This window comes from Camellia sinensis, chromosome 15, assembly GCF_055761805.1.
Source record: "Camellia sinensis isolate YWXY chromosome 15, ASM5576180v1, whole genome shotgun sequence".
In the NCBI taxonomy this organism is placed as follows: domain Eukaryota; kingdom Viridiplantae; phylum Streptophyta; class Magnoliopsida; order Ericales; family Theaceae; genus Camellia; species Camellia sinensis.
In genome coordinates this window covers 21,716,453-21,736,019 of record NC_138975.1, presented here as the reverse complement: position 1 = coordinate 21,736,019, position 19,567 = coordinate 21,716,453, and the positions used below count along the sequence as shown (strand labels likewise).

Sequence of the window (19,567 nt, the reverse complement as noted above, 5' to 3'; positions counted from 1 at the left end):
ATTGTTGTTGTTGTTGTTTTTTTAACAAATAGCATGAGAAAATATTGAATCAAGATTTTGCAATTAGAATTTTGTCTTCGTTTATAAATAAAAAAAATAAAAATAAAATAAAAAAAGAAGTTGATTTTGATGTTTTAATTCCAGGAAAGGGCATCGAATTGTTGTATGAAATATCATTGAATTTGCATGGATTTTTTAATAAGGGATTAATATGCAATTTGTAAATTTTAATTTTATCAATTTAATCTTAAAATTTTTAAATTTGAGTCAAATAAAACTAATTACAAACGGGATGTTAAAAATTCAATTTGATTAGCTCAATTGGCCATCACTATATACTTCAAGGGGTTAATTCTTGCCACAGGTAAAAATTATTGATAATTTCTTCAAAATTATTGTGTTTTTTGTTGAGCTGGTTGTTGGGATTTGTAACATTATTGTTTATTTGTTCTTCAGGGCCTCTTTGTTAGGTGATTGTTGGACTTCTATAGTTGTTCAACTAGAATTGTGTCACGACTCAAACCCGCCCCTATGGGTTTAGCATCGTAACCGGCCAGTAATACGTGATTACCAAAGACCTGCTTAACAGTAAGGACAGTAATACAAAGTAAGGGGCTGGCGGAAGCCAAAACAGTAAATAAAAGATATCCAATGAGCTATGAAAACCTGAATGCAAAAAAACTTTATGCACAAGACACATGGATAAACCAACATATATACATATGTCATATACCCAACATTCGGGTTAGGGACCAAGTCCCTTCAACAAAACTGTATGGTCAAGTCTTAAACACTTATTACAAAATAGAGACAGAAGAGTAGAACTGAGACACCCCATAGTAGCCCTATCTTGGACAGACATGGAACCTCAAAGTGAGGCACAAAGGTTGGCTTGACAAAACGGGAGCTTAACTTGACGCTCCTAGCTTCGACCCGGTGCCTGGACACCTACATATAAATATAAACAGTGAGTTAAAGCCCAGTGAATAACATATGCGTAAAGGGGGTGAAAAATGAATGTCCTTTCAGTATTTAAAATAGTTAATTGCATCAGTAAATCAGTCATTTAGAATCATGGTAGTCATATGTGGTACATCCAATAGCAAAACAGTACAGTAGGTCTTAACAGACCAAATAGTCAGTTGATGGCCATCAAACAGTAAACAGTAGTGGTCCCAACATTAGAACCGACAGAGATCTTTGTAACAGTAACAGTAACAGTAACAGTAACAGTAACAGTAGGTTGCCATGGATGCCACGAGTACAGTTTACAAATAGGACAGACATTCATTCATTAAATAAAGACATTTCAGTAAGTAGTACAGTTGATCATTCAGAAAATAATCATAATTGAACATATCTTTACAACATTGTTACTCACAGAGTACTGGGCTACAGGCAGCTAATGAGCGTCCTCGGATGCCAACCCTACAGTTGCAGAACGAACACACACTCGGGATTAATAACTTAGCCCCTAACTATACTGGTGTGGTTCTATAACATTATCCTCATTAAGATGCCTTAAACATGGCCTAGGAATGCTTATGATGGAATGAGGATGCAAAAATGTACCTTAAAACACTTTTCAAAATTTTGCTGAAACAGGGGTCTCGCTCGAGCGTGGCTTTCTACGCTCGAGCGGACATGCAGACAAAGGAGCTCCACTCAAGCGTGACTTCCCTCGCTTGAGCGGACTGTAAACTCATGAAAAAGTATTGGATGCACGATTTTCTCGCTTGACGGACGCTCAACCTCTACTCGAGCGTGAGACTCCGACCCTCGCTCGAGCGGACTACAAAACATATGAACTTCTGGGCATATGCATTTCACACTCGAGCATGACTTCCTACGCTCGAGTGGAAGTGCATGTACTCAGAGTGTACACTCGAGCGTGAAGTCCTCCGCTCGAGCGTGGATCCAAAATCTGAAATTTCCAGATTGATCCTCAAGCACAAAATTCAACTTCTAAAGCCTCAAACTCGTTTCTTTTGGGCTAATTTTCTGGAAAACACTTGAAGACTCATAGTACAACATGTTTCAAAGATCAATTTATGAAATCAAGCCCAAAAGCAAGCCAATTGAACATAAAATTAAGTGTAAATACGAAGAATAATGCAAAATCATACATGCACGAATTTTCAAGAGCTCTAGTGTTCCAAAACAAGATCAAATGCATTGTTGAGCTCAAAATCATGGTGAATTCATGGACCTCTACCAAAATATGAACATGCATGTAAGAGTTTTCATGAAAACAACCTCAAAATGCAAGAATATGTACATGTATGCATGAATTAGCTCACAATTCAACTCTTCAAATTAATTCTTGACTTTAACCTCCAATATTTCCATGAACCATGCAAGAAACAACTGAAATTCACAATTGAGGGGATGAATTCTCTACCTTATGTCTTGAATTCTAGATGTGGAAGCTCAAATATGCAAATTCCCCTCAATTCTTCTAAGTCTCCAAGCTAATTCTTGTTGAAATCAATTTTTCTCCTACTCTTCCTCTCTTTCTCAGTTTTGGTCTCAAGAAGGTGAGCAAATGATGCATCAAACACATGTGAATCAAGATTAGGTGAATGGCCTAGAATAATCCACTTAGTGGCAAACATGTAATAAAGCCAAACTAGTGTGATATAACATTATTTAATCTAATTTAATCATTCCAAATCAAATTTAATTAAACCTACCATAAAATCACCTAAATCCTAATTAGCATATAACACTAAACAGTTTCTGATTCGGTCGCCGATACGGCTTCCAATTCGCAATTCGAAATCAAAACATGAACAGATGATTAAATGACAAACAGATAGAAATGCTATTAAAGCAACATACTCATGCAATTAGTTTAGAATTTCAGCTTAATCAGTTACTTATCATGCTCAATCAGAGATTAGCACCAATCAGAGGTGAGGGTTGTCACAAATTGTTTAGATTTAATTCTCTTTACATTTATAAATAGTCTCTTATTAATTTTTTATTTTATTTTAAAATTGCTAAAATTGTTAACATAACTGCAAACGAGAAAACATTATATTTTTAACAATTTTTTTAGGGTGCTACTAGTAACCCCATCATATTTCTTTGGAATCCCTACCTTATTAGACTTTCACTCACCAAAATTGCTTCGTATCTTCTTCTTTTTTTCTTTGAACACCCATCATAATATTAAATTTACCTTTTTTTTGGATCCCCACCCGTGCAACTCCTTTCCTCTAGCAGTTTCTCACCTCTAGCCAATGGTGACCCCCCTCCTCATTAGCGGAGTGGTGAGGGAGGTGGGGAATGTAGGAGTGAGGGTCACAAGTAGGAGTTGGAGAGGAGCAAATAACGGTGCAAAGGGTCACCAGATCTAGGATGGTGGGAGAGAATGGTGGACAGGATGGGAGTGGGGTGAGGTCGGTGGTTAAGGACGAGAACAAAATTATAATTTGCTGGTATGATAAATTTGTAATAAATATATATATATATATATATATATATATGAAGTTGGTGGGGTCCAATGAATATCTCTGTTTGTTTGAGTTGGTCAACTATGCTACAAGTTCTCATTGTTAAACTACAAGTGAATACTATCATTAATTTTGTGTAATGCCCTGATGATCATGTTCTGCCTAGGAAGGAGAAGACAATCACATACAAGCAAGAACACACAAAGATTTATGTGGTTTGGCAAATCGCCTACGTCCACGAGCAGCAGATTTCACTATATTTGGAACAAAGAATTATACACTCTATAATTCTCTCTCTCTCTGCTCTGTATTCTCTCTTCAGATCAATCTGGATTGTCATGGAAAAATGCCTCACGTGAACATGAAATTGGAAGAATATTAAGTTACATTTGGATTTATGAATTTAATTTCTAAAATGAATTCAAGAGTTTTATAGATTGATGACAAGCCTTAGGTTTCAACCACCATCTGTTGTTTCAAAAACAGAAATGAGAGGTAATGATCTATGATAAAATGAGCATCTTTGCTAATCTGGGCAGGATTATATATTTGATTCAGCGACATAAAAGGAAAAAAAATTCTATTTATGTCACATCAATTGCAAAACAAGAAAATCGAATTTGGTCCAACAAATAACAACCACTACTTGCGAGATCTCTTTGGAGTATTTTGTTGTTGTGTTAAATAGGAATGCTTTTACTTTTGTTCAAAAGAATGATCCTGACTTCAACTAACACTACAAAAAAATTTGTTTTTTGCGACGGTACACGGCCGTCGCAAATGCCCCGAAAGCCGTCGCTAATGTCTTTTGCGACGGTAATGTGGCTTTTTGCGACGGTAAGGGGGGGTCGCGACAGACGGGGTTGCAAAAGACCTTTCGCGACGGTAAGTACCGTCGCCATTAGTTTCTGCGACGGTAAGCCAAGTTTTTTGCGACGGCATTTTTCCCGTCGCAAATAATGGTGGGAAAATCACTTTTCGCGACGGCACGTAATTTCCGTCGCTAAAAGTGAGTTTTTGAGACGGGAACATTACCGTCGTTAAAGGCTCTGGCATCTATAAGTATTGGCGACGGCACGGTTTACCGTTGCTAAAGGTGTCCTGTACATTCAATAAGCCAGCTTTTGCGACTGTGTTGGTACCGTCGCAAAAGCCTATTAATGGTTTTTGCGACGGGTTCTTCTCCCGTCTCAAAAAATAAAAAATAAAAAAAAAAACCCTGCCGATAAATTATTAAAAAAATTAAAATAACCTGCATTAGATAAAAAATAAGTATAAAAAATTGAAAAATTACAGAATAATATAAATACGTACATAAACTAAAATTGACAAATAATGAAAATTAATAATATTGTTCAATTCATAGCAATACATAAATAAAAATTCAGAACAATAAAAATTATGCCACTACATAACGTCGCATAATACATACATAATGTTGCTCCCAAATTTAAATAACATAAATCAAAATCAAAATCAAAATCAAAAGTTTTCGTCTTCATTCGTTCGTAGGTTACAAAAACAAAAATTAGTCATAATCTTGATACGCCCGCATTCCAGAAAAAGCCAACTGCTACTCAGGAAATATCTGAAAAAAACAAGATAAAAATAATTAAAAACCATATAATGTGTTAATATTTTAATTATAGAAAAATATAAAAAAAATTGACTACTATATAATTAGGAAGATAGTTTAGTAAATAATTTTGACTGGACCGAAATCCGGCTCTAACTCCCAAACCGGGAACCCGATTCGAGCCCCGTCTTCTCCCACAAGTCTCTCGTGTCTAGGCGGACGTGTGTGCCAAGTTTCGTGCTAAACCGACGCCGTTTGGTGATTTTGGGGCGTTAACGCCTCGAATTCAAGTTTCTTAAAGAAGTAGTTTGCCTAAAGTGAAATCCGACTCTAACTCCCAAACCGGGAACCCGATTCGAGCCCCGTCTTCTCCCACAAGTCTCTCGTGCCTAGGCGGTCGTGTGTGCCAAGTTTCGTGCTAAACCGACGCCGTTTGGTGATTTTGGGGCGTTAACTCCTCAAATTCAAGTTTCTTAAGGAAGTTGTTTGCCTAAAGTGAAATCCGACTCTAACTCCCAAACCGGGAACCCGATTCGAGCCCCGTCTTCTCCCACAAGTCTCTCGTGCCTAGGCGGTCGTGTGTGCCAAGTTTCGTGCTAAACCGACGCCGTTTGGTGATTTTGGGGCGTTAACGCCTCGAATTCAAGTTTCTTAAGGAAGTAGTTTGCCTAAAGTGAAATCCGACTCTAACTCCCAAACCGAGAACCCGATTCGAGCCCCGTCTTCTCCCACAAGTCTCTCGTGCCTAGGCGGTCGTGTGTGCCAAGTTTCGTGCTAAACCGACGCCGTTTGGTGATTTTGGGGCGTTAACTCCTCCAATTCAAGTTTCTTAAGGAAGTTGTTTGCCTAAAGTGAAATCCGACTCTAACTCCCAAACCGGGAACCCGATTCGAGCCCCGTCTTCTCCCACAAGTCTCTCGTGCCTAGGCGGTCGTGTGTGCCAAGTTTCGTGCTAAACCGACGCCGTTTGGTGATTTTGGGGCGTTAACGCCTCGAATTCAAGTTTCTTAAAGAAGTAGTTTGCCTAAAGTGAAATCCGACTCTAACTCCCAAACCGGGAACCCGATTCGAGCCCCGTCTTCTCCCCCAAGTGCTATGAACTATGTTCATCGTCCTGAATGGGTTAAAACCATCAGATGCTAAGCCAAGCCTTACACTTCGGCAATCATTACTAAAGTCAATATTCCGACGGTCAAAATCTTTCCATGCAAGGGAGTCCGCAGGATGCCTGAAGACACCATCATCAGTTCGTTCCTCTGCATGCCATCTCATTAACTTGGCCGTCTTGGATGACATAAACAACCTCTGCAACCTTGACTTTAAAGGAAAATACCTCATCTGTTTTGCAGCTACTTGTTTGCCACCTGTGTTAGGACCATTTGAACCACCATCACCATTTGATTTCCATCTAGAACTGTTGCATATGACACATTTATCAAGATTGGCGTCCTCGTTTCGAAACAACATGCAACTGTTGGGACATGCATCCCACGTCTCATACGTGAAGCCCAAATCTGTTGTGACCTTTTGAGCTTTATAATATGAGTCCGGGAGTTTCACACCCAACGGAAACGCCTCATTCAATAACTCAAGCAACATGTCAACAGACTTGTCCGTCCACTGATTAAGCACCTTCAAATGTAGAAGTCGAACAATGAATGACAAAGATGTGAACTTCTGACAACCCGGATACAATTCACTTTGTGCATCTTGAAGAAGTTTGAAATACTTTGCAGTCTCTGCATTTGGACCGAGCTGGGGTTCAGATGCACGGGGATCAGGCCCCTGTGGTTCATCACCCTCAACACTTGTACCGGCATGTGGATTTCCCATAGCCCCTTGTATCATTCCAATCATATCATCTCCAATGTCTAAATTAGCTAATGTTTCATTCTCTCGATTACTATGCAGAGATATGTAAGATTCCCCATGATTAATCCAATGTTTGTATTTTTTAAAAAAACCATTCAAAATCAGATGCTCCCGTACACCATCTCGTACAAAATAGTATCGATTCTCACACTTCCTACACGGACAACTGATCATCGAACCTTCAATCCTATTGGTGTAGGCAAACACAAGGAATTCATCAATCCCATTAATGTATTCACTCGACATCCTATTTGGCAAATCAATCCAACTCTTATCCATCATCTGTACACATCCACAAGAATATCTCACCAAAGTAACTCTAAATATAATACCTACACATAAATATTCACTCGACATCCTATTTGGCAAATTAACGAAATGTCTAAAATTCCTATTTAAGGTTTAAATTAATTAAACCTTCTTAAATTAACTTTATAATTGAGTTTATAATTGAGTTTGTCTCATGGTTATTTGTAATTGAGTTTGTCTCATGGTTTTTTAATCGTCTCAAATTAACTTTATAATTGAGTTTGTCTCATGGTTATTTGTAATTGAATCTTCTTACACACCAATATAATTTGAGACGATTTAAACAATTAAAGTATTAGTTTAATTTATTTCGTTCTTAAGTTCGTAAACTCAACACAAGTAACTAAAAAATACCAAAAATAATATATTTTTAATGTTTGACTAGCTGAAACTACTAACTGCATTTACTGAGCCAAAACTACGAAAACTAAAATAGCTAACTTGATAGTTATTAGTTCAATGGAGTTGAAATTTAGTGATTTAATCACTGTTTTAATTAAAAAAATAAAAATAACTATTTTGATAGAGATGCTCTAATATAATATGAATAAGAAAATAGTTGTTTGGCCGGATGATGTGGTTGTCTAAATTATAAGATTAAAATTTTTCACATTATGTTAGGTTGCTACTGTTACTGATTTTGACAAACTATTTCTAATTAGAGCATATGATTTGGAAAAAATAAAAAAATAAAAAACTTGAAGGATTGAATGGTAAAATTGATAATTTATGGATGAAATAGAAAAAAAAAATGATAATGGTTGAAGAGATATAAATGAAAACAACCATAAAAATAATTAAAAAAATTAAAAACACTAATTGATAATAATTGATAAATGTTGATAATAATTAAAAAATAAACAGATTTATATATATATATATATATATATATACATATATATAGACAGATTTATTAATAACCATGAGACAAATCTGTTATATATAGACAGATTTCAAATTTATATACATATATATAGACAGATTTATTAATTAAAGTATGTTCTTAATTAAAGTATGTTATTAATAAACAGATTTATATATATATATATATATATAGACAGATTTATATATATATATATATAGACAGATTTATTAATAACCATGAGACAAATCTGTTATATATAGACAGATTTCAGATTTATATACATATATATAGACAGATTTATTAATTAAAGTATGTTCTTAATTAAAGTATGTTATTAATAAACAGATTTATATATATATCTATAGACAGATTTATATATATATATATAGACAGATTTATATATATAGATTTCGGATAAACAGATTTATATATATATATAGACAGATTTCAGATTTATATATATATATATATATATAGATTTATATACATTGCATATATATATACACAGATTTATATATATATACACAGACCGAGAGAGAGAGAGAGAGAGAGCATACGCAGAGGGAGAGAGAGTCGTCGCTGGAGCACCACTCTTGTCGCCGGAGCCGTCGTCGCCGCACCACCGATGTCTTCCTCGTAGGCCGTTTGGGGAATTTGGGGGTGAAGTTAGGGATTTGGGAGGAGGATCGAGCGGCAGCCAAGAGGAAAAAGAAGGGGTTTTTTTTTTTGGACTTTTTGCGACGGTATGATGTAGACCGTCGCAAATAGAAGGCAAAATGGCGCCGTTTGAATTAATCATTTTTTGCGACGGCAAATTTCCGTCGCAAATGATATATGCCGTCTCCAAAAAAGATTTTTTGCGACGGTTTTATTTACCGTCGCTAATACTTCCGCATTTCCGACCCCTCCGCTTGGTTTCATTACCGACGGGTCAGTACCGTCGCGAAAGGGGTATTATTTGCGACAGGTGCAGTTACCGTCGCAAAAAACCGTTTTTTGCGACGGGGGGCGCGGCGTCGCTAAAAATCCGTGTTTTTTGCTATGTTTTCTTGTAGTGTAAAGAAAGCAAATACACTCCTTTTCAATGACTTCTGTTTTATAAACTAAAGTTACTACTAAAACAAAAGTAAAAAAAAGAATTGATTTCACAATTGAATCAAGAAGCCTCAGATGACTCAACATCTACTATAAATATTTAGAAAATTATAATGCATGAAAGCCGAATCTTTGAAGCACTTGTATCATTTTCTTTGTCAACATATACCTCTGAGAGTAGAGCTCAATGATGTGTTTGTTGCCACTACTGGCACTTCCACTGTGATAAATGATAAGCAAATTGTATCAAGATATGGTTGGGGCTGCTGCTGATGTCTGAAATTATGGGAATGAAAATCGCCAAAGTCTGGAAAATCAGAGTGCATTGTCAGTTTTTTATAATATTTAAAATAAATAAATAAATATAACCTGTTTAGTTCCTACTTGGGGTCTGGGAGCAACGAACGTAGCTTATCCATGATGCTTGTCATATATATGATGAAAGTAAATAAGCATATACAAAAGTCATCGTTTCACGTGATAAATTTCAATATAAAAAACCCATACGGTGGTTTTCTTGGTAGTTGGCAGTTGGTTTTCTTGTCTGCTTTCCCTTGCACATCTTTCCATTATAAGTATGCAAAGATCAAAAATTGGTGAGGCGTTACATTGCTTCCAGAGTAGGAAGATTCATCAGATTCTCACAATCCTGAAGCTTCAAAGAATGAAGAGATTAAAGGTTACCCAAACACTCCGACAGAGCTTCCAATCCATCAAAATCTTCAATTGACGACACTTTTTAAAGCAATGAGGTGCTGAAGTACATGGAACAAATGAAGAGAACTTAATACCTTCAAAACAATTGAAAGTTTAGAACTCTCATCTATATTGCAAAGAAATTATCATTTCTTTTAGTTTTCTCTTTACCTAATTTCTTTTAATTTGGATGAGATGACCAATTATGAACGTGAGGTTATCAGCTCTCATTTTGTCAAAAAGCAGATAAGTAGATCAAATGTGTGTGAGCAAGATCGAGAAAATAAACACCACTTGCAAATCTTGAGCAGCGCTTAATCTTTGTGACACAAGACTATAAACCGAATGATTCTTTTTGTTTCACATGCGATGCTCTCTGCAAATGAATAAACAAACTTGATAAGGAAATGACAAAATAGAAGAAAAGGCAACAGGATGCCATATTGCCAATTTGCAGAAAAAGACAAGCATTAACTGGGAGAATATGAGCACAAAAAATTACAATTAGAATCGTTATGTAGTTTTATCATCTCAGAACAAGGGGTAGTGACCTAAATTGATACAAAAGCATATATGTAATAGTTTAACCCGGTACAAGAACATGGATAATCAACAACAGAGAAAATTAATATTGAACTGAATTATATAATGTGATTCAACATCAATAAAAGCATAACAATAAAAAATAATAAGAAAAATCATTTTTCCTATTTATTTCACATCAATTGTATAACAGGAAAATCAGTCAATAAGTAACAACCATTATGAGCAATGCTAAATGTGTGACTTGTGTTGGACAATCTTCACTGTATTTAAAAGATTTAATTCTATTGTGTACACAACAACAAATAGAATTTAAAGAAATAAAGAAAAGGAGAGAATTTGTTTGATTACAAAAATCAAACTCGAAATAATAAATAAATAAATAAATAAATAAAACCACAGATTTTATTTTGTTACAAAAACAAAAATAAAATCTGATTAAATAAACATATAAAAACAGAATAAAATTAAACAACTTACTTGGTTAATTTATTTGAATAACTTTTCTGATCAAGTCTAGTGTTTAACACTGTGTCCTTAAGACAGATTCGTCCTCTCCACGGTGCTATCAGAATTTGGACGTCTATCTCCCAGGATGAAATGATCTTACCACAAATAATAGCAGCACTACAAATTGTTTGCCTTACGAACACACTAAGTGTTTACACTCTTTCTTTCAGAAATAAGATGCAGCAAAATGCAGAGATTTAAAGCAGAGAATGGAGTACGAAAATTGGAGTAAAATCCAAATGGGAGGCTAGTCTATTTATAGATGTAAAGGTGGCTCTTGGTTTTGAATTGAACAGGTATGAAACCTGTTAGTTTCAAATTTAAACAGATTTGAATCTGTTGGGTTAATTATTCAAACAGATAAAAACAGAAAGGGCTCTGTTTGGATGAGCAATAAATCCAAACCAGTTTAATTCTGTTTGAAAACAGGAAGGGTCCTGTTTGGATGAACAAAAAATCCAAACCAGTTTAATTTGAATTCTGGATTTTATTTTAATAAAAAAATAAAATTAAATTCAAATGTTTTTGGCCCAAAAAGATTAGAAGCCCGCCTGACCGGACGGCGGCGGTGCGCGCGTGTGTGGTGATTTTTGGGTCCAATGGGTCTAGCCCATTTTGCCCATAACCTCTCCCTCTAAAACACTTGGGTACCCCTTGGGGCACACCCCAAGTATCTCACCCTAAGCCTTATAAACCCTTTCAAAACTTCTCACCAAATCAATGTGGGACAAGTCAATTAACAACCTTAAGGAATTTCCACCAAAACTCCATTTCCATGGAGCACACTTTGGCTTCAATTTCCCATTCACTCAGTAATGGTTTTGAGCAACCAAATATACCACGTGAATCACAACGCGGCATAGAACGCGTTACCATTTTGACCCGAGTAAATCGACGCTCGGGGCCCACCTAAAAAATAGACCAAACTTGAGAAAAAATTCTGGTTTTACCCAGAATTTTTCTACCATTTCCAACAACTTGTGTGTAGAATTTTTAGTAGTTTTTTAGAGATGCATAGCATTTCTCATATACTAAAGTTACCAACAAAAAAAAATACAGAATTGATTTCATAATAGGATCCAGAGGCCTCAGATGACTCACAGTTCAGTACTACTATAAATGTTAACAAATTTATAATGCATAAAAGCTAGCCATAGATAAAAGAGAACCCTCAATCTTTAAAGTTGTTGTACCATTTTCTTTGTCAACATAAAATACAGAATTGATTTCATAATAGGATCCAGAGGCCTCAGATGACTCACAGTTCAGTACTACTATAAATGTTAACAAATTTATAATGCATAAAACCTAGCCATAGATAAAAGAGAACCCTCAATCTTTAAAGTTGTTGTATCATTTTCTTTGTCAACATAAACCTCAGCTCAATGATGCGCCTATTTAGCGCTGCTGCAAATTGTATCAAGACACTATCGGGACCGCTGCTGGTGTCTGAAATCATGGCAATTATAAGTATGCAAATATCATAAATTGGTGAGGCATTGCATTGCTTCCAGCATAGGAAGATTCATCAGATTCTCGCAATTCTGAAGCTTCAAAGAATGAAAGAGATGAAAGGTTACCCAGACACTCCTACAGAGCTTCCAATCCATCAAAATCTTCAATTGACAACACTTTTAAGGCAATGAGGTGCTGAAGTTGATCAAGCAGATACGTCCTAAAGACAGAAAGCAATTTATATTTAACTTTGATGCTTATCGGGTGAAGAACCCAAGAGTAAGCTTATAATTTCATAAATCATGGCATTAAAGTAAGTAATTTTCTTATGTTGGCTTCCGATTCAAATGGAAAGATCAGAATAATTTGTTCACACAAAAAATTAGATTCTGAAAGAGACTGAAGTATAGAATAAATGAAAAGAACATAATACCATCAAAACAATTGAAAGTTTAAAACTCTCATCTATATTGCAATTAAATTTTCATTTTTTTTAGTTTTCTCTTCAACTGATTTCTTTTAATTTGGATGAGATAGCCAATTATGAACATTATGTTATCAGCCTGCATTTTGCCAAAGAGGAGATAACTAGATCAAATGTAAGAGAGACAGAGACACAGACAGAAAATACCACTTACAAATCCTGAGCAGCAGTTGATCTTTGTGACACAGAACTACAAACAGAATTATTCTTTTTGCTTCACATGTGATACTCTCTGTACATTAATTCACAAACTTGATAAGGAAATGAAGAAGAAGAACAAAAGACAACAGAATGCTATATTGCCAATTTGAAGAAAAAGGCAGGAATTAACTGGGAGAGTATGAGCACAACAAATTCTGAGTCTCTGTTGTTTCTCCATTTGCAAATTGATTTATCGATGTCTACAAACTTTGAAGTGCTTGGTCTAGGACACTGCCTAAAGACACAAATTGATTTATGAATGTCTACAAACTTTGATGCTTCTTACGTAAAGTATCCTAGACAAAGCACTTTAAACTAAGAACCAAGAGTAAGCTTCACATAATTCAAAATTCCAGACATCGAATATGCAATTTTCATATGTTTTATTGGCTCCCAATTGAAATGGGAATATCATAATGATTGGGTAACACAAATATTAGATTCTGAAACAGACTGAATTAGAACACCACCCGCAAATCTTGAGCTGCACTTGATTTTTTTCATGTTTGTTTTAGCTTTGCTAACTCGGAAGCACTTGGCCCTTCCAATAGCATAAGCTGATCAACTGATGCGAGAGTTCCGGCTCAAGCACCTATTTCCAGCAAGCTACCTTAATTCAATTCAAATATCAGATAGTGATCATGCCAATTCTTTCATTAAAGAAAGATTAGCACTTCCTATTATAAGAATGCCATACTTAATCAATTAGGGATAGAGGGAGAATACCACCTACAAATTTTGTGCTGCACATGATCTTTATGACAAAACTATAGACAAAATTAATTCTTTTGCCTTCACATGCAAAATAATCTGTACATGAATACAAGTTTCCAAATGAGTTAGAGATGACTTGATGGGTTATTTAACTCTGTACATGAACCAAACTTGATTTGAAGATTAAACAAATGAAAAAAAAAAAAAAAAGGCAACAGAATGTTACATGTAATTTGTTAGATGCTCCAAGTAACAGATCATATATTGAAGTGTCCCAAAACAAAGAAACTAACATATATAGCCAATTTGCAGAAAAAGGCAGGCATTAACAGATAAAATTAAAATAGAATTAAACTGAATCATACAATTTGAACTCCAAACAAAACTACAAACATAATTCAATCCTCCAAGTGAAATGTTGTGGCAAATTCATCGTTAGATTAATTGCCTCCTGCACAAACTACCTCTGCACATGCAACAAATCAATATGACTGACCAAAGTGTTATAATTGGAAATGTCAAGTCAACTTAGCTGACTTTTGCATACTCTAGGTAGGATGAAGCACTATGGCTTTTAGAATTAGTGATATACAAGATAGCATGGAAAATCCATGTTTAAGTACATGTCATCTGAAGCAATGCTCTCAGGAACCCACAGTTAGGGCACCATGTCATTGTGAGTTTTAGATCATTTAGCTTCAGCAGCTAAAATGAGATTATTTGAAATTGGAATATTAGAGAAGCGTTGGTTCAAAATTGAATTATATCATTTCATCAAATCCTATGGATGATTTTTTAGAAGCGATATAAAATCCTCAAGTTCCAGGAACATTCTAATCAAACCAATAGATGATTTTTTAGGATGGATACAAAATCCTCAAATTTCAAAAACATTCTAATGAAACCTATAGATCATTTTTTAGGATGGACAAAAAGTCCATAAAATTAAATTTTGATTAACATGAGAGCACAGCATATGTACAATTACTATAGTTATGTAGTTCTATCATCTCAAGAACCAGGATAGTGACTTAAATTGGTACAAAAATCTAGGTGCCCCATACAAGTTTAACCTGGTATAAGATCATCGATAATCAACAACAGATAAAATTGAAATTGAATTAAACTAAATCATATGATCTGAACTCCAAACTAGAACTACATACATATTTCAATCCTCCAAGTGGATTGTTGTTGCAACTCCATCGTTAGTTTAATTGCCTCCTAACTCAATCTACCTCTGTACATGTTTTCTGAAGCTATATGCAACTTTCAATGGCTTAATTGGGCATAGCTCAGTTAAAAGCAATGCTCTCAGGAACCCACAGTTAGGGCACCGTCTCATTGTGAAATGTAGATCATTTAGCTTCATCAGCTAAAATAAAATTAGTTAAAATTAGAGCATCAAAAAAGCATTTGTTCAAAATTGAAACACGTCATTTCATCAAATCCCATAGATGATTTTTTAGAACGGATACAAAATCCTCAAATTTCAAGAACATTCTAATCAAACCTGTAAAGATTCAACACTAGTACTAGCGTTTAAGATCTGATCAGCTGGTCTAATACCGATGCCTTCTGCATCTTTCTTAAGATTGTCTAACAACAAATTGATATTCTTGACCTTATTAGCCATCTTGAAACGAAATAGCAGCGGATTTGAGAGGTAGAAGAAGAAGAACTTGCATACCTTGTTGTTCCTCATGAATCGGTTTTGTACCTCTAACTTTCGTCGAAGGACTTCAAAGGCAAGTTCATCCAGCACATCATCAGCATTGCACGCAACAGAGTTGAGTTTCTTTAGCCAAACTTGCATGGTTTTTAGATTTACCTGTCCCCGGTGGTTCTCAGCATCACATAACAGAGCTTGTGTCAATTTCAACCTATCTTCAAGCAGGTCATCCTTGAAACCCCAAACCGGTTTGATCTGTTCAATTGCCAGTGGAATCAAGGAATTCAAGATACCCTGAGCAGCAAATATGAGAACAGACGCTGACATCTTTGATCTTTCTTTTCCTTGTGATTTCGAAAGAAACTTGAATGAACAGAGAGAAAATGCTTAATTGGAAACAATTATGCTGTGTTTGTGTTTGGTTGGGGAATTTGGGGAGGGATTTGGACATGAAAAGGGAAAAGGTGTGCGAAATTAGGTAAAATGTAGGTATATTTTATTCTTATGTCACATACCTTTTATTGGCAATGTTTCGAGCAATTGGAATTGGATACTCTCATTCACTTCCATCAGCCGCTGCCCTGAATTGGGTCTTGAAAGATGGGCTTGGAAGGCTCAGTAGGTACATCTACACTGCTAGCCTAGCATCTTCTTTTGATACCAATTTGAAGGAATGACTTTGATTCCTACCAAAATGAGGGGTCACATATACTCTATGTCTGCAATTACAATTTTACACATTTCTTTGGGCATGTCTTCCAGTTACTAATCGCCACAGTTCATTTTTGAATTTGGACAAAAAAATTCTTTTATATGATGTACCAATAACTCTCTATTTTCCAAAAGAAATACTGGAAAGTCTGAAATACAATATTATGGAGTGGCAAAATTGGTAACTGAAAAAGAATTACAAAGCAAGACATTGCAGAGTATGTTCCCTATTATTTGATAACTAGATTTTAATAAATTGTTTATTAATTATTTTCTCCTTTGTAGAGAGTTAGGTCTTCAACATCTGTGCTATTCAGTCTGAGCATTGGGGTTGAGTTGCTGACTCCTGCATTTCCCCAGTACTTCTTGCTTGTCGCATCTATAGCAAACATCACTAAACAAATAAGCCTAGCATGCTACCTGGCAACTGGTGTCAGTCTAAAACCTCATCAATTTGTGTAACAACTTTTTTGGTCCCTGCAACATTTTCTATCAAGTCTTTTAAATTATTTCTTCTGAACAGTTTTCTTGGACAGTCATATATGTAATTCACACAACAGTTATTGCCTTCCCATCAGTGTCAATGCAAATGCTTCATTCCTCAAGGATTTTTAGTTGTTAATGATATGATATGAATGTTTTCAGCTGATTTACCTGTTAGATAAATTCTAATTCTGAGCGGTCTGATGTTCAGAATTTTATTCATTGGATAATCATAAAGTTGGCTTTCACCTTATTACTTGGAGTCTAAATGTTGTTATATTTGGATTTGTAGACTGCTGTTCATCGAAGTTTTGCAGTAGCAGATAATCTTGGTGAAGTTTCTGCAAGGGCACAGGTTATAGATTTTCCTATCATATTCAGTGTGTTGTGCTTAGTATCTTATTTATGTAAATTGAAATGATCTTTGGTTGGGTTTCAGATTTAAACAGTGTGCTTCGATAGCCTTGGTCTTATGCTTGCCGCAGCCTTGAACATTTTGTTCAGAAACAATCTAAGCTTTTTACTTTTCATCTTCAGATTTTAAATTAGTTCCATAGTGCCACAGCTAATCTTCATCAAATTGATATTCAATGATCGTTCCATCCTTTTGTGATAGCTAAGTTGACCATATTGTACATCTTATTGCTGCAATTCAACATTGTAGAATTCTTTTCCCTTGTTTACATTATATTGCAATATGTTTAATATTGATTAGTTTGCTAAAATTTTCTATTTTATATTACCTGTGCTCCCCATGAATATGTGATCGAAAGGGATAAAAAAATTATGACTTTTTAACTGATGTAATGTATCTAATTTGCTAATGTGATGCTGGCACTTGTGCTTTACTTGGCTCCTAACTGATAATTTTTCATTAATATGAAAGGTTGCAAGCAAGTTTGCCTTTTGTCGTGTACCCAATCTTCTCAGCAATCGACCTCATTGGAATTTATCAAGGTTTGAAGCATGTTCATCAGCAGACATTAACTGAGGTTGGTCTTTTATGCTTGTACTAAACTAACAGTCATTCTATTGACATTATTGGGTGTGTATATGAAAACTTCAATAAAGGTGTTGCTCACATATTGAGACTACTTTGTTTTTTTAAAGAATGTAAATTTTGCTCCCTATTTGATGAGTTCCCCTCATGTACTATCTCAAGTTTTTGGCTTTAGTCTCCTATAGGTAAGTTGTGCCTGACAAGCTAATGCTCGAAAAATGTTTTATTCATGGATTCCTAAAAATGTTTGGATATCATGCCTCCATTAGATAACTTGTTTATACATTACATTCTCTTGCTTTTTTTCTTCTTCATTAATCAACCCTTTTTTTTTTGGTTGTCTTGCTATCAAAATTCAAAACCAGTTTCAATGGGTAATCAGTAATTACTGTGCCATTGCCTGCAACAAACCACATCATTTTTACTGTGCCATTGCTTGCTTAAAACCACCCACAGAAACAAATTCCCCAACTCATTTGTGCGATGTTCTTGGAAATGAGTCACCGTTGGAGTACATATTCTCCAACAATGCTCCATTGTTTCAGGGATGAAAGAAATGTCTGTATTCTCTTTAAAATGCTTTGTGGTATTGCATCTTATTATCCATTTCTCGTTGTCAGGATAGGCTTGAGGTTATAATTAATACCTGGATTCAGTTGGGATGTATGTATCCCTTCACCTGCAGATGTGAGTGAAGAAGAAGGTATTGATTTCATGTGGAACAAAGGTGAGGTCTTGCACCTTAATTTTTCCATAAATATGTTTATTGCTTTTATATGGGGTGCTTTAGAATTGGATACCGGCATTTAGTGAGATTTGGATTAGGCAGAGGATCGTGGCCCATAAGAATTGGTTGCTTAAACCCCAAAAGTCAATTACCAAGATTGTCGATGATGACTATGCAATCTTTGAATAATGAAGACTTCTATTTCATATGTCTGGAGATCCTCTGCAGTGGAATGGCAAAAACCTAGCAAGTGAGTATATTATGAAAAAAGCTTTTGGTTGGACTCTCCCATAGTTATTTGCGGACTCTTACTCTTTAACCATTTTTTTTTTCTTTCTTTACAATCGATGATTTACAGCAAGGCATTCTCCTTTGTGTACGGGAAGGGGCTGGCACTGCAGATATTATCATGGGCTTGTTGCAGGTAGAAGATCCTGTTTTGCTAATTCGCTGCACTGCACAAGCTTGCATTTATTAAGAAATAGCCAATAGATGTTGCTAGATTAAACAACCATGTTGCCTCTTGCTCATCTATTTGGGCTAACTTCAAATGGGTATATGCCAATTATGATTAATCTCATGTGATGTGTTTATGTTATCATGTAGGCGTGCCATATCCACAAGGCTATTTTATCAAGTGTGTGCAAGTGGGAGAGCATTTTAGAAGCTCCTGACAATTCAGATTCAGTTTCGAGGCATTGGTTTCAGTTGATTGAAGATAGCAAGCGAATTGCACGGCGAGATTTTAACTTGTTGAATGAACAGATGTTAGGGTTAAGCTGGGCTTGTAAAAACATTTTATTGAGCACGCAAGAGCAAGCTCGATATAGTTTTGTAGATGACTGAAATTTCAAGCACACTGGAGGAAAGTTAATACAGTTGCTTTTAGAATTTTGCTGGCCTTTGCATTTGTACCATCGCAAAATACAGGGATATTTCTCTCTTCATTCCACGATTTTACATTAGAAAAGCAAATATCGCAAGAATTGACTTTTGTTTACACAGGAAAATAACCGCCCCCCCCCCCCCCCCCCCCCCCCCCCCCCAAAAAAAAAAAAAGAGGAAAAAAAACAGCTCATTACCCTACGATTATACGTCCCTTCTCTAGTTCATTTTTTTTTTTTTTTTGAACTGGCTTCTCTAGTTCATTCAAACACCCTTTTAGTACACAAACAATGATGATTGTTAATAGGATT

General features: G+C 35.5%; 1 long non-coding RNA gene and 1 pseudogene across 3 annotated transcripts; one reads left to right on the top strand and one right to left on the bottom strand.

Annotated features, from left to right (window-relative positions):
* Positions 1-701: 701 nt before the first annotated feature.
* Positions 702-17,624, bottom strand: LOC114308499 (uncharacterized). Of its 2 annotated transcripts, none has more exons than XR_014356703.1 (5): positions 13,018-17,624; positions 9,860-12,599; positions 9,683-9,737; positions 9,345-9,482; positions 702-948 (listed from the first exon to the last, which is right to left on the bottom strand). It is a non-coding gene; the product is annotated as an uncharacterized LOC114308499 (long non-coding RNA). The 2 variants fall into 2 exon arrangements; XR_014356704.1 differs by lacking the exon at positions 702-948 and adding an exon at positions 4,796-5,046 and having other exon boundaries at positions 13,018-17,610.
* Positions 15,978-19,302, top strand: LOC114308539 (protein root UVB sensitive 4-like; annotated as a pseudogene). Its single transcript, XR_014356318.1, has 8 exons — positions 15,978-16,068; positions 16,807-16,817; positions 16,937-17,031; positions 17,531-17,636; positions 18,265-18,371; positions 18,470-18,621; positions 18,730-18,795; positions 18,978-19,302. The product of XR_014356318.1 is annotated as a protein root UVB sensitive 4-like (transcript).
* Positions 19,303-19,567: the final 265 nt, after the last annotated feature.